Here is a 16,374-nt window from a genome sequence, read left to right on the forward strand (position 1 = left end):
TAGCTCCAGCAATGCTAAGATGAAGATGACAGTGGCACTATTCTTGAGGCTTAACAGTCTGGTAGAGGGAGACCCAAGACTTTGATTATGGTGAAGGAAAAAAAAAGGGGGGGTGGGTGCTGTGCAAGGAGCAAGAATCCCAGAAGTGAGCAAGGGGTGGGGAGTTGGAAGGAAACAAGAAGTGGTTAGGCTGCCAAAGGCTGCATCCCACTGATAATGGCTAAACATTCCAGAATAAACTTGTTTAATCAAAATCCGAAGGATCAATTTAGCTCAACCAAGATTTAGTTACTGTGATCACTAACTACTATGGTAGATTTTCTAAAAGAAATATTGTGTGTGAATATTCCAATTTATTTTCCCCCATATTATGAGTAGTGTGTTGCTTTAGAAATTTTTTAAAGTACAGGTAAAACCATCAGCCATAATCCCATGCAGAAAACCACTATTGTATCCCATTCTTTTTCACCCCATGCATGTATAATACAAAGAGCTGACATGTGTTAAGTTTACAATGTGCCATTTGCTCTATCCACGGAATCTATAGTAATTACTCCAACTTGTGAGGTAGGTACTGTTATTATCCACTTTTTACTGAGGAGGAAACTGATTTAGAGAAATTAAGTAACTTTCCTAAAATTGCGGAGCTAGAAAGTTACTCTTTACAAAACTATGTTCATTCGCTATTTACTACTTTGTAACTTACTTTTTTCACCCAGCTGTGTATATGATGGACATCTCCCCATGTCACTAAAATACTCATACAGCTTTTTTAGTTCTATCATATGGATGTATCTTGACTTAAGGAATTCCCTATTGCTAGACACTTTGTTTCCAGTTTTCACTATTTTAAACAACTCTGCATTAAATATCCTTTTAGCTATATCTGTGTTCACATCCATGATTATCTCAGTAATTTTACATTTTAAGTGAAATATAATGTTTAATTTAGCTGCCTTTCATTTTTTTTTTTACCATATTTCAGAATTAGAAAACTTTCTCCTTTCTCTTTAATTAAAAACCTAAGAGTTTTAATTTCTATGTACCTGTAGTGTTTGTCTAAGATTTCAGCAACTGTATCAACCTTTTGTGTGAGCTGCACAGTGTGTCAGTAGCTTCTTGTGCAGAGGTTTTATCAGATGAAATGAAACCTACAGGCTTTCTTAAATACTGTTTGTTTTTGTGTTATTGTTACTACTAGCCAAAAACATTAACTTCTTTCTTGGGGAGCTATAGCAGAATGGACAGTGCTAATTTTGCCTGGCAGCAATCTGAAATAAATTCTACTTCTACAGTTTGCTTCCTTAGTACCCAGTCAGATAAATAAGTTAAATATTTTCAAGTGTTGCATTTAGTAGAATTATCACCAGATTAAGAATAAACTTCATTGCTTTTAAAGAGGTCACCTGTTTTAAACCTTAAAAATTTGTTGTTTGATCTCATGAAAAGTTTGGTCTCTTGAAAAATACCATTTTTAGAAATAAGACATTGTGGGGTTCATTTAATGTAAATGCAAGAAATTTCCATTAGCTAATTTTTATTTTAATTATAAAACATCTCTTCATTTACACTTTCTTATGTCTTACTATAATATCACAACTTCTGTGCTACTCTGAGTCAATTTGAATTTCCATTTTCAATGCTTGTTAATTTATTCTTATGTTTTTTGATACAGGTATTGGAATGTGAGTGGTGGTAAATTCAGCCTCTTCATGTGCAGAAACCTAAATCAGTTCAATTAATTTCTATAATGACTTGTAACTCAAAATAGAATTTAAAGAAACAGCTGATAGAATTAAAGTGTAAATAGGATAATGAGTTATTTGCTAATTGGTTTTTCCTACTACCAAACTCTTATCATTTGATTTGATTACAATTTAATATACAATCTTACAGTTTTGTGTCTTAGGTTGATCGTGTTACTCAACTTTCAGATCAAACTTATGGAAAATCTTAGCATTTTTTTTTTAAAGTGGAAGCATTAGCTGAATTAGTGTTTTATATGTAGACTTGTTTTCTTTTAAAATACCCTTTTGTACAGTGAAAAAGAGAAGTAAAAGCCATGTACTAAAATCGCTAAAGAGGAGTGGATGAGAGGAGAAGAAAGGTAATAAATTCAAGGTCAGAGAGGCAGAAAAGGCTAAAAAAATCAGAGCAAGTGAAAGACTCTGGGAGAGCTCTTCAGGTAAGAGCCACTTGTCCGCCTGGTTGTGCCTGCACTGTGACTCATTTGTAATGACAAATTTTGACTGTGGAAAGGCAAAGAACCCAGATGTCAGGGCCAGCATCAGGCAAAATTGAGAAGAAGCTGAAATATTCGCCCAACACATCTCCATCTCCAAGTTTACCTGGCAATACTTGTTTATCTGAGTAAATACAAATTGTTATTTAATTGAAAACCCTATAACCAGCACCATATATTTATGGCAAATTGGAGGATGAGTGCCTATCACCAAGATTTAATCCCCTCCATTCATTAAAATGATTAGGAATGCAAAATACATGATCAGAATTAAGCTTTAACATATTTTCCACAAACTGAAGAGGTGGGAGGGATAGTCCTGGAGGTGGAGAAACAACTTCAGAAAGAAAGATGGAAATGTGCCATTGGTAAATTCTGTGTCCCTGGGAGGGTTGTCCCTAATGCCTTTATTCCGGAGACCTGCTGGTAACTGGCTCCTCTTGTTGGATCTGGGATTGAGATCCTGCTTGTGTGATCCTGGAGGGCCTGGCCTGGCTGGGGAAAGACGTGTGCAAGGGCCTCTCTGGTCTGCTCTGCTAATGAGAGTCATCCGGGAAAGCTGCCTTTTAACACCCATACACATGTCGCCTGGAAGGGTTAAGGATACTTTTCATTGAAACCTTACCTGAGAATTTAATTAGAAAGACTGACCTAACACCTAGAGAAAATGTGTAGGAATGAGCTTTTATTTGGAGGGAGGGAAGAGAGTTGAAGAAAGTATAAGTGGCTTTGGATTACCGGCCATGCAAGAGGGACAAAACTATTTGGAGTACCACAGAGGTATACCTTTAGAAGGTAGCCCAAAGGGAAGGGGGCCTTTCTAGGAAAAGGCCCACGTCAGTAGCTGAATGTGAGGCAAGCCTTTGAAACAGGGACCAAATGATTGAGTTGGTTCTCCAAGCTTCACCACTCACAGCAGCTGGAGTCTGTTTAGTTATATAGAGATGGTTAAATAATGGCAGATACTATGAGACAGGTACTAGTGACATTGAAATGGAATGATATCTTCATCTTCAGACAGTCCTGCTAAATAGAAATAATGTTATCTCCACTATGGAAGTGTGGAAACAGTTCCCAAAGGTGAATGTATCTAAGGCCATAGAGTTGGTGGGAAGTAGAGTGGGGATTTGAAATCAGGACCAGTTGATTCTAGTGCCCATGCACCTGCTGATGTCCTGCATCGCTTTCTTTAACCTCTACTAGCTTCTGAGATGTGTCAGATTTTTTGGGTATACTTTGATGCGGGATTGTATGTCTACCACCCATCGCATGGAATGTTTCTCAGTGCTGCCTTAAGGTCATGAAATGATTCGGCGGCAAACCCCAGGGGATTTAGTCAGGCTGGCCTGGATTTGAGTCCTAGCACCACCTGTCACCACTCAGCTTACTCGGATGCATCTCCATTTCTTGGCTGTAAAATGGGAAGGAAATAGCATATACTTGAGAAGGTTACCATTTAGATTACATGACTTTATGTTTGTAAAACATTGAGAGTAATGTCTGGCTCATAATAAACACACAGTGGCTCGGTTAACATTTTTCTTTTTCCATATAAATTGCCTCTCTAACTTCTGAAACAAAAGTTTCTATCCTGTTACCTCACACATCAAATCCTTATTTCTCATTTAAGGCAGTGTGTTTCTTTTGTGATAGGATATTCATTTGTCACATCTTGACTATGCCAGCAGGGGTCTGGATCCTATCCCCAGACCCCCACCCCCCACCTCATCTTTCTTCTGGGGTTAAAAGAAAATGATTGGAGATGGTTGTACACTGCTGTTGCATTCAAGAACTTTCATAAGAAGTATATCATATCAGCTGTGAAGGCTGAAAAGCTTTTGAAGCTGCAATGCCAATATGCCTGCACTCCCAGCAGACACTGGTGGCGTTGGTCTAGCACAATTGGTACTGTCCCTTACAGAGTTCAGCCTTCTGGGGAGTATTGTACCATGAACACCACTGTCCCAGAAAATGCTGGAGGACATTAAGACTCACAAACCCTACTGTCCCCACCAAGACTATGCGTCCTTCTTTAGGAGGCCCCGAGATGGTTTATTTAACATAATTGCTACTGTCTTCTGAGATTTGCATTTGTTCAGGGATTTGTTTAACCATCCAATTATTACTACCCCGTTAGTTCCTACCAAACTTTAATAGTAACAAAGGGCATTGTTATCAAAAAATTAATGCTATGTGCTACTTCTGGAAGAGTGTCATTGAATATATATATTTCTATGTAAATAAAACGTTTGTTTCTCTAATGAGTTAATGTTGAGAAGTGTGCTGCCTTGGACTATAGTGTGATTGGCAAGTTACAAACAACAAGAACATTTAAAATTTTATTTAACAAATATTTAAACATGCTCAATATTGTACCGGGATTTGTTCTAGGCACTTAGAAATATTATTCTTTTATTCCTCCTAAAACATGGGTTCAGTCACTTGCCCAAGGTCACATGTTAGTAAATGGCAGAATTAGGTTTTGAAAGCAGGCAGTCTGGCTGCAGAGTTTAACCATTGTACTGTTGATTGTGGAATCTAGCCTTTAGCTCAGTGTTGGTCCCTATTTGTGTCCTTGCACATGTAATTTTGTCAAAGGAAAACTTGCACTTGTGCAAACATCCTATCAGCTTCTTATGGTTTGCCATGTGGAGGATTACACTTAGGTCATATATTTTCAATACCAGTACTGAAAATGCGGTATTATTGGTACCACACTAATGCAAGATGTTAATAATAGGGAAAATTTGGGGGTGGGGGGGGCAAAGGGGAACACTATACTTGCTGCATGATTTTTCTGTAAACCTACAATTGCTTGAATAATAAATAAATAACCAGCCCACTCCAGGCAGAAGTCCACACTGACAGCCACAGGCCACCGCGACGGTTCATGGAGCACTGCGTGGCCACAGTGACTTGGGACCGGACTGCCTCCCCTTATCACAACATCGTGGACTTCTGTGGTTGTCTTGTGGATGGTCTCTCTGATGCCTCTTCTTCATTAAGAAGCCCCTAGCCCCTGGCAGATACTCTCCAGTTCACAGCAGATGTGTTTCCCTTTGCCAATGACTCCAGAAACACGGTTTTTATCCCTTGCTATCTGAAGGTCACTCCTGCTGACCAAGCCCCAGACCAACAAAACAAAGCCTGTTCCTTCATTAAGTCCTCCAACAGCTGGTCCCCAGTAGAAGGCACTGTTGGCATCTGGGAATGCTGCAGCAAGGGTAACTGTGGGACTCTAGGTTGTTCCAGGAGGCTGCCCTCCATTTCTGTAAGCCAGAGGCAGAAATCTGCTTCCCACAATCCCAGGCACGTGACAGAAGACGTCACCCAGGGTCCTGGGCAAGGCTGCTGACCACGGCCTGTGGGTGGACTTTTGATAAACCTCTGTGGCCTTGGGTTTAGGCTGGCTGTGCTGGTAGCCCTGACCTTGGCTGCTTGGTCCTGGGTCTGGCCGTGATGCGACATGCTACCCCCTGTGTTTGCTTCCCAATGAAAGAAGAAAGTAAAGGGGGAAAAAAAAGCTGCTGAGTGTGAACCAATATTATTATTAATTTTACTAACTATAGTCCACGGTTACATTAGGGTTAACTCTTTATGTTATACAGTTCTATGTATATTTTTATTATGGTAATGTATATACAGCCTAAAACTCTCCCCCACCCCACCCACCTTTTTTTGCAATTTTATTGAGATATACAATAACAAATGATCCAGAGTATCACACACAGTATCATCACTTAGTTGTGCATACATTAAAATTTCATTTTAACCCCTTTCAAGTATACATTCGAGGGGGTTAATTACGTTTACAGCATTATCATAACCAACACCCATGACAAACTTTTCCATCACCCTAAACAGAAACTCTACCAATTAAGCATCAAGTCCCATTCCCAACCCCTACCTACCCCTGCTTCTGGTCAGCCTTGATTTTGAGTCAGAATGCAGGAGCTGTATGTTTCCCCATTCCCTGACCAGTGCACTCAACTCAGCAAGAAAAGCAGTGTTTTTATGCCTGCTACTCTAACAGTATTTATTTTTTTAGCTTTAATTGTAAATTAAAATAGTTAAAGATCCTTATTTTAGGAGAGTAGCAAGTACAGTTGAGGTTTCTTTGACTGTTTTCCAGTTACTGTTGGAGACCACGTTAGGGGGAATAGCAGTCCCCTAAAGATATCTCCGTCCTAATCCCCAGGACCTGTGAATATGTTTTGTTACATGACAAAGAGAAATACAATTGCAGATGGCATTAAGGTAGCTCAGCAAATGAAGTAAAAATGTGGAGATGACCCTCAGTTATCCTGGAGGGCCCAGTGTAATCACAAGCGTCCTTATAAGTGGTAAAGGGAGGCAGAAGAGTCAGAACCTGCAAGTAGAAATCCACTGCTAGCTATGAAGCTGGAAAAAGTGAGAATGGATTCCATGCTACAGCCTCCAGAAAGGAACACAGCCCTGCTGAGGCCACCGTAATTTCAGCTCAGCGAGACCCATTTTGGACTTGTTACCTTGAGGACTGCAAGATAACAAATTTGTGTTGTTTTTAAGCCACTGGGATTGTGCTAGTTTGTTACAGCAACAAGGAGAACCTAATAACGAGAGTTACTAGTACCGTCTATGTTTTGATTTGTTCCTAATACCGGTTCTGGGAAAGATGTGGCCAATCTCATAATTTACTATTATGCACACATCAGGTTGTAGCAGGTGTTTACATTTTTAGGGCTATTTTATTTTACATGTAAATTAACCACTCTGGGAGAGTGAGAGTTAACTTTTGATGATTCTCTCTATATATTTTTATACCTAGCAAATGTTTAAAATGACAGTTAGTAGCAAGGTTTCAGCAAAAAAGAAATCTTACTGATTCTGGAGGAAGTAGAGCCACCGTGGACCTTTTTGGTCAGTTGCCTAACAGACGAAATGTGGCTCGATGCCCACGTCAAGGTCCCTTGTTAAACCTTTGGCATTTGTTTGGGGTAAGATGATAGTCCCAACGTGGTGGTGGTTATGGTGGGGAGATTATCACTTGACTTGGGACACAAATTCCTTTTGATTTCTCTTAATCTGTTACCCGTTCTGCCTGCCTAGCCATGTTACTATGAATCCTCTGAAAGCAAGAGCATGTCTATACCAGGGTTTCTTAAATTGTAATGTATTAAACAAATATACAGTGATTTCATTTATCAGATAAGGGGAACCTGCTCTGATTTACATTTGTAATATCCCTCCGGCTGCTGGACAGAGTGGAGTAGAAGAGGGCAAGAGTCAAAACTAGAAGATCAGTTAGGAAACTCTTGGCCTCTTTGTGAGAAGTGATGTGGTCTGGACTAGTCTGGTGGTCTTGGAAATGGAGGGCTGGATGGATTTGAAAGTTTGGGAGGTAGACTCAAGAAGACTTGTTGATAGGTTTGGATGTGTGATGTGAGTAGGAGAAATCAAGCATGACTCCTCATGATTTTTGAAGGGTGAGGGGGTTATTGGGAACAGAGTTCTGATTTGGCCATGGAGTAGTTTGAATTGCCTGGTAATCATCCTAATGGAAGTAGATGTCACATAGCTGGTTCTGATGGAGAGACCTGTGTTCAGGGTTGAGATCAGGGCCAGAGTTATGCCAGAAAAGAAGGGATATGTAATGTCAGGGGAATGGAAATCTAGAATCATCTAGGGAGATTTTGTAGGCAGAGAAGAGAAACTGGGGTCAGGCCCTGAAAAATAACAATGTTTATGGGTCAAATAGGAAATCGAGAGTAACCAATGAGGTAGGAGGACCAGAAGAGCGGTGTCCCGGATGCCAAAAGAATTGAGTGTTTAAAACAGGATAGAGTAATCCATTCTGTTTAAGTTCTTGTGGAGTTGAGCAAGATGAGGATACAGTGTTCACTGGGTTTAACAATGTGGAAGACACCGGTGATCTTGCTGAGCATTTTTAGAGGAGTGATATAACACACAAATGAATTAATCTCTAGTATCTCCCCCTGGAAACTTTCCTCACTCTCCCCATTCTCCACTCCACCTCCATTGGCTAGGTGCTCCCTAGCTTTCTGACACCTAAACTTTTCCCTGACATTGGACTACCATATTGTAATATGATTTTCTGTTGATACTGTATTCCTTCCTGACTCTCAGCTCCTTGAGAGTGGGATTTATACATTTTTCATATTTCTTAGCATCATGCAGACACTCAGTACACATCTGCCAAATTAATGCATTGAGTGTTCTGGAATACTGATATTTTGCTTGTGTTGCCTACCACTGTGTTCTGTCAGGCAGAGCAAGTAAAGAGCTTGGGTTTCCTGATTCCCAGTCTGCCACGCTCTTCCCACACCATCAGCCTTCTGTAGCCACTGCCTTGCTTGAACTAAAGATGCCCTTTGCCCAGCATTTGTCACCTTCTCCTTCTCCTTCCAGCCAGTTGCCAGCAGTTGATTCTGAAGGCTTGCTTGGCTTGAGTTTTCTCTTCTTGGAAGTTTCCCTTGTAACCCAGATCCTTTCAGGGAGACCATATGTGAAAACCTGTGAAATCACTTCTCACCTGTTTCAGAAACTTTCCCTCTTTCCTATCTCGAGTTTTGTAGACAGTCATCTGCAGTGACTGTATACAGTAAACTATTTCTGAAACTTGTATTTGCTTCATTGCACGCTTGAGGGTCTTAAAGCCCTGGAAAGTTTGGGCTTCACTGGCCAAGCAGCAACTAAATAGTAACTCGAAAGGGAACAGTTCTTTTTAGCAAGTTTTCCCTGTTTTGATAATTATTCTCCCACCAAGGCTGAGTGGAAATGATTTCTTTTTCTTCTACACTACTTCTATAACTTTGTTTTCCACTTAATTATCCTCCTGTTGCAACACTCCAGTTATACTAGTTGCTGTGGAGATATGAAGTGTATTGCTAATGGAGGATTATTCCTTTAGGTGGAAGGATAGAAGCAAGAAGAAAATATAAATCTAGTCTTTGTGCAAATGTTTCCTAAGAACAAATAACTAAAAGGTACCATAGACCATGGTACAGAAATGTGTATATGGGGTTTGCCTATATTTTAGAAGGGATTGGCTTCCTTAAAATATTAATTTTAGATTCTGGTCATATTAAAATAAATTCTTTATATTAAAGTTCATTCTTTAACTTATATCCTTTGTTTAATAGGATGTTGCTCCCAGGTGGATGTCATCTTTTAAAATACATTTCTTAAAACCTTTTTTTTTTAAAAATAACTTTTTTATTTCATGAAATCTTGCAGTTTTCCATGGACTTCATTATAGGGTAAGGTGATCATATGTCTGGTTTGCCAAGGACATTCTGGGTGTATTCCTATTATCCTGGTGTAATTCTTAATTAATAAGGTGCTTTCGTTCTCAAAACGGGCCTGATTTGAATGTTCAATTATATGGTAATTCTAATTATATGGCACACTTAATAGAAAACTGGGGGAATGAAGTATATATACATACACACACACAGACACACACACACACAATAATAGTGTACACACACACATATAGACACACAATTTTTTTTTCTTTTGCCTTTTCCATCTAAACTTATGGTATAGAATGTTGCCAAATACCTTGACGCTGCTGTAGAAAGATGCATCATTTTGTTGCTGTTGTAACCAAGTCGAAAGAATTTCATTTCTTAAGGACCCTGATTTCTTTTGTTATATTTTTACTGAGACTCATTTCCCTATAATAATAACTGACCTGGTTCCTCCTGCATGGGCAGGAGCTATTTTCAGCAGGCAATATTGTGAAACCTTAGCTGTTCTGATTTAAAATGGCTTTCCATATCTCTTAAGATTGCCTTTGCCTTCCCCGTTACGTGCACTCATCTCTTATTCACATTAGATTTTTTATCCCCTAGGAGGTGTGGAATGGGTTTATACCCCAAACTGTTCCATTGCCTCATCTCTATTAGCAGCTCCATTATCTATATGCACGATGGCACAACAGCCACGGGAATAGGAAAGGAAAAAGCTTTTAAAATCTTGGGGCACCTTTGGGGATTAAAAAAAGTGCTATTTTGATACCCAAGCTTGTATTTTAAAAATGTGCACATTCCTTCCCTGCACCATCCACTTAAATATCAAATTTATTATTGTAAAAATGCTGAATCATAATTAACATTTTAATAATTTGATTAAAGGTCCTTGGGAAAATTTCTGACGGCTGTGCTCTGGGGCCTAGTGAGCCTTGAAGTGGTTTTAGAAGACTTAATGGATTGCTGGTATTGAAGACTATCTCTTGGAGTTCATCTCCAGAAAAGAGTTCTGGTATTAGCATATCTTCGTTATGTTGGAGAAATCCAAGTTGGGGAAGGACTTGGCAAGAACTGAGTATTTGTGCCAGGCTGTGTGTATTCTTATAAACAAAACTGACATGGTCCCCTCCCCTCAGGAAGTGCACCACCTGGTGTGGAAGACTTCACTTAAAATGAGCAACAGCTATGTAATGACAAGTTGTGGAATTCTGAGTAAGAGGATCCTTTATGCAGAGAAAGAATAAAGAGAGATCTACTTTACATAGTGCTTAGGGAAGGACACCTTTCAGGAAGGAACATTTGAGAAGGTGCTGGCCATTTATGATTGTTTGTCCAAACAAAAAAGCCTGTGAAGTTGGTGGAATATCAAGTTGAGAATAAGATTAAGCAGTTTGTTGAAAGCAATTTAGCTAATTACTAGCAAATATGAGGTCATGTCTGGGTTCTTCTATCACTGTATGTCTCAAACTCTTTTATTTCTTTTTTCATTATTGCCGTCCCAAGAAGCTTTTGAGACCTACTATCTTCTCCTCTTTCCCCAAGAAGTGATTTTTTTTTTTTTTGCTGCAAGAGATTTTTTTATTAATGCAATTTTATTGAGTTTTATTGACACACCATACAGTCACCTAAAGTGTACAGTCAGTTGTTCACATTATCATCATACAATTGTGCATTCATGAGTACAATCACTTTTTTGAGCATTTTCATAAAACTGAGAAATAAAAATGAAAATAAGAATAAAAATAAAAATAAAACTACGAAAGAACACCCAAAACATCTCATACTTCCGGCCATCCCCATTATTCATTTACTTTATGTACTCATTTTTTCTACTCATCTGTGCGCACACTGGATAAATGGAGTGTGAGCCTCGATGTTTTCACAGACACACACTCATACCTTATAAGCTATATAGTTATATAGTCGTCTTCAATAATCAAGGCTACTGGATTGCAGGTCAATAGTTTTGGGTATTTCCTTCTAGCTATTCTAATTGTTCCAGTTTGTTATTGCTGCCCTTTTACAAAATACCAGAAATGGATTGGCTTTTATGAAGGTGGTTTATTTGGTTACAAAGTTACAGTCCTAAGGCCATAAAGTGTCCAAGGTAAGGCATCAGCAACAAGGTACCTTCACTGAAGAAATGCCAATGGCATCTTGAAAACCTCTGTTAGCTGGGAAGGCACGTGGCTGGCATCTGCTTGCTCCCAGGTTGTGTTTCAAAATGGTATTCTCCAAAGTGTTGCTCTTGGTGCATTTTGTCCTCTCTTAGCTCCAGCTGCTCTATGTCTGGGCCTGTGTTGCTCCTTTTAAAGTACTCCAGTGATCCAGTAAAGACCCACCCTGAATGGGTGGGGCAGTACCTCCATGGAAATAACCAATGAAAGGTCTAATACACTAAAACTAAAAAGAGATATCTGTGAAATGCATAATAATAACCTCCAGAATGACTTCTCAACTCCATTTGAAATCTTTCAGCCACTGAAACTATTTTATTTCATTTCTCTTCCCCTTTTTGGTCAAGAAGTCTTTCTCAATCCCACAATGCCAGGTCCGGGCTCATCACCAGGAGTCATGTCTCAAGTTGCCAGGGAAATTTACACCCCTAGGAGTCATGTTCCACATAGAGGGGAGGGCAGTGAGTTTACCTGCAGAGTTGGCTTAGAGAGAGAGGCCACATGTGAGCGACGAAAGAGGTTCTCTAGGGTGACTCTTAGGCACAATTATAAGTAGGCTTAGCCTCTCCTTTGCAATAAGTCTTCCTGAGGGCAAGCCCCAAGATTGAGGGCTCAGTCTACTACAATGGCAGTCCCCAATGTTTGCAAGAATATCAGGAATTCCCCAGGTGGGGAAGTTTAATATTTCCAATTTTCTCCCAGTCCCTCAAGGGGGGGTTGCAAATACATTTTTTATTCTCTGTCCAAATTACTCGGGATGTATCCCAGGTAGTGTTCCAGCTCCTCTTTCGGCCCTTGTTCTTGGTTCTTTCTCCCAGGTTGTTTCTCTCTAAGTTCTTGAGGGTCCTGTCTTAGCACATCCCAGGGAAAACTCGGGGCTTCATCTCTTAGCTAAACGTGCTTCTGTTTCCATCTCCAAGCATGTCTAAGCATCTGCGTCAGCAAGCATGTGGCTCTTTTTAAAGGACTCCAGTAAACTAATCAAGTTCCATGCTAAATGGGTGGTGCCACACTCCATGAAAATAATATAATCAAAATTATCACCTACGGTTGGGTGAATCACATCTCCATGGAAACAAGCTAATCCAAAAATCCCACAAGATTGGATTAAAACATGTCTTTTTGAGGGACATAATGTATCCAAACCAGCACAGGGAGCTTTACTTACAGTTCTTATGCTGTGATCTCAGCCGTTCCACCCCTTCCAGACTGGTGTACTATGTGTGTTCGGTCACAGATGTCCCCCCACAGTTGTTCCAGATTATTTACTAGTTGTTCCTGGCTATATGCTAGTTGTTTCAGAGGACTAACTAAATTCCACACCTCCCTATGCTGCCGTCTTGCCCCACTCCCTCCCCCCATGAAGTTTTAAATACCTTTTAAAAGAGCACAAACCAGTATAACAGCTAAGATTTTTTTCACCCCCCAAGAACTAATTTATTACCTGAAATTGTTGAACTGTAATGCAGTAGCCTTGATTCTTGATGATAACTGTATAAGTATACAGCTTTTATTGTGTGACCATGTGATTGTGGAAACCTTGGAACCAGGATCCAGTGTGTGGGAAGATCAGTAATACAATTAATGACATAAAAAACAACAACAACAACAATTTGTACCTCAGTTGAAGATGTATGCTCTGTCCATTAGTGTCTCTGGGGCTCATTTTGGGGCAGAGATGGACTTTTATTGGTGTTAAGTTATGTACCTTGAGGTTGGAAAGGGTGAAATAAAAATGTTGGAATTAAATTTGGAATTAGATTACTGGGAAGGCTGGGATTAATTAGTCTCCTTAATCCAATTTGGTGACATTTCCAGGATATACTTAGTAAAAACCAGATTTAGGAAGATAGTTTTATTCTATAGCCTGAAGATAGGGATGTGCATTGAGTTGCAATTTTAGGAAGATTAATTTGGCAGACTGGTTCAGTGCTTTTGTGGAACGTGGTGTTGAAGGTTATGACAAGGGTACTACCAATAGGGATAAAAAGGAAGAATATGACTAATACTGTATTTCAGAGGCAGTACGACATTTGTCTACCAGAATTGAGAACAAATTGAACTATAAGACTTGGGTTACTGGTAACTCTTTTAAAAGAGGGAAATTAAGGGGTGTGTGTGTTTTAGTTTCCAGGCAACTGTACAAATACCACACAACAGTTTGGCTTAACAACAGGAATTTATTAGTTCATGGTTCCAGAAGCTAGAAGGTTTGTTTCCTCCTGGGCTGGGTATCACTCTGACTGGCTGGCAATCCTTCAGGTTCCTTCGCTTTTTCATCACATGACGATGAGGTTCCATTGACTTCTGACTTTTGGCTCCTCCACTGTGCCTTTCTCTTCATAAAGCCTTCAGCAATAGGATTAAGGCTTACTCTCAGTCAACTGGACCACATATGACTAAAAAGTTCCTGTTTTCAGGGGATTTACAACCCCAGGAATGGATTAAGATTAAGACCATGTCTTTTTCTGGGATACATAATTCAAGCTACCACAGGGGTTACAATTGTTCTTTTATCACTGTGGTTCTTCTCAATGGTGAAGGTGCTAAGAGATTATAATATGTCTCAAGGACATGGCTTTATCAAGGATAATTCACATATTTTAGGTTGGGAGGATTGTAGAGATATATATATTCAAAATAGGTGAAGGAAGTTGTCTGGCTTTCTTTTTCTATATCTAATTCTGTGTGTGTATGTGTGTATGAGAGAAATTTAGACCAAGTTAGTTCTAAATATCTGGCAAACAGTCATGAACAGAAGTAAGGTGTACCAATCTTAATGGACTGTCTTTTGATATAATTTCCATTGTGCCTTAATGAATTGTGGAGGTAGGCTTAGTCTAACTTTCAGATACAACTCTGAATTTTGTAGTGATTGCTTGCTTGTATTGTTCCTTCATCAGACACCAGTCACAAGTAGATCTCAATTTGTTTTCAAGACTCTTTTATCCATCAGAATAATCTAAGCCTTCGTTTTGTTTTCCTTCTTGACAAGTAAATTGCATTTAGAAGGTGAACAAAGAGCAAGAAAATTATGAAGCTACAAAGAGGGGCGTAATTTACAAGACTTCTTTCCAAATGGTTTAGTAGACAAGACAAAATAAAGGTAATATGTGGTGTTAGTCCATACATTTCATTTGTTCTCTGCCCCATTTGCACAGACAGTTGAGAGCCTAACATGCTCTGCTACAATCAATAAAGCAAATGAGGCTAGACTTTTAAAATAGTGTCCTTGACCCTTGCATCTATTAAAATGTTATCTGTAAAACAATCTTAGAGTTGGACACATACTCACCCTTTTTAAATAGAAGTAATTAGCTGTTTTTGAATTCTGAGAATCCTTTGATTCCCTTCAACATGAAACTTAAGAAAATATTAATAAAAGGCTTTTTTGAATCATTTATTCTCAAAAACATAATATTTATTCATTTCAATGAAATTTGATTTTATTCTAAGGACATTTGGGATTGATTCTTTAAACATAACCAGAATTTGACAAGTATAGCTGTCGATGAGCTAGTTTTATTATTAAATATTTCTTTATAAACCACAGGAAGTGTTACTAATAGTTTCTTAATACTGTGTTTGGAAGCAGAAGTAGTGGAAGTAGTGTGGTGTCAGCTGTGAATTGTCATGGATGTTGTTGTCAAGAGAAATAAAGGAAGATTGTGTTGGCAAGGGGAAATTGGAGGTGGTGCTCTGAGGACCAGAGTCCTTAGGTTAGCTTCTATCCTAAGGGTGCTTCCAGGGGAAAAAGCTCAAAGACCTCACATCCATTGGTCCAGGACTGAAGAGTAAATTCACTGTGCAATGGAGTACTACTTTTTAGAAGGCATTCAGGGTGGTCAGCTGGATTCCATGTGCAATTCTCAATTGTAGCTGTAAAGTAACCCATTCAAAAAGGATGAGTATGTATCCAACCCTAAGACTGTTTTACAAATTAACATGTTATAGAAGCATAGAGGAAAGCCCAAGGTAAGAGCATGCAGCTGTCTTAGTAACTCGATTAGGTATCAGCGTCCCATTTTGTGACACAGCCCATTACAGCCCAGGAGCAGGACATCTGCTTTACATTCCTAGCCTTGGTCACCCCTTCCTCCCCCCACTGGATAGACCTTCATCATCCTAGGCCTCTGAGTGCTTTGCTTCATCTTCCTCTATCTTGCTCAAGATTCCATTGCAAAAACTTTTACTAGTTTGCCTCTCCTCGTTTTACTTCCTTCTTTCTTCTTCCCTTTTTCCAGTTTGCTCCTGGTGCTTTGTATCTTTCATTTGGGCGCCAAATAACTGTTTGGAGTCCCGAGAGCAAAATTAAGCCTGATCTCTTTGATTCCTACTTTGTTGTCTCTACACATCATCCTTCAATTCTTAAAAGAAGACCTTGCAAGACTTTGCTTGGGTAAGATAGGGGCTTAATCAAATGTATGTAAATATGCTAATATGTATTTGCTTTGAAATTGCTTGGAAGAATTGTTGGAGGTGGAGATCTAGGAAAGATCAAGGACACACTAGATAAATGAGGTAAATGCTATAAATAAGCTAAGATAATATAAATTCATTTTTTTAAAAATGTTTCTCACAAGAGAAACAAAGTACTGATAACTAGTGAGGGGGCTAGAAAGTAAACAACCTCTTAGAAATCTTAAGAGCAAGGATAACAGATTAGGAGAGAGAAAATAATAGCTAGAGGAAATGGATTATA

The 16,374-nt window shown here is 39.2% G+C and overlaps 1 protein-coding gene across 8 annotated transcripts in view; it reads left to right on the forward strand.

The window, feature by feature from the left end:
- SGMS2 (sphingomyelin synthase 2) overlaps nt 1–16,374 on the forward strand; it is a 95,676-nt gene that overhangs the window by 2,940 nt on the left and 76,362 nt on the right. Inside the window, exon 1 of one of the 8 annotated variants that reach the window (XM_037830415.1) lies at nt 15,325–16,071. The exons of the other annotated variants lie outside the window; for them this stretch is intronic. The gene's annotated coding sequence lies outside the window, so the exon portion shown is untranslated. Of the gene's footprint in view, nt 1–15,324; nt 16,072–16,374 lie in introns of those variants that run through there. 8 annotated transcript variants of the gene reach the window in all.

The sequence above is a fragment of the Choloepus didactylus genome, chromosome 3 (genome assembly GCF_015220235.1).
Source record: "Choloepus didactylus isolate mChoDid1 chromosome 3, mChoDid1.pri, whole genome shotgun sequence".
Lineage (NCBI taxonomy): Eukaryota > Metazoa > Chordata > Mammalia > Pilosa > Megalonychidae > Choloepus > Choloepus didactylus.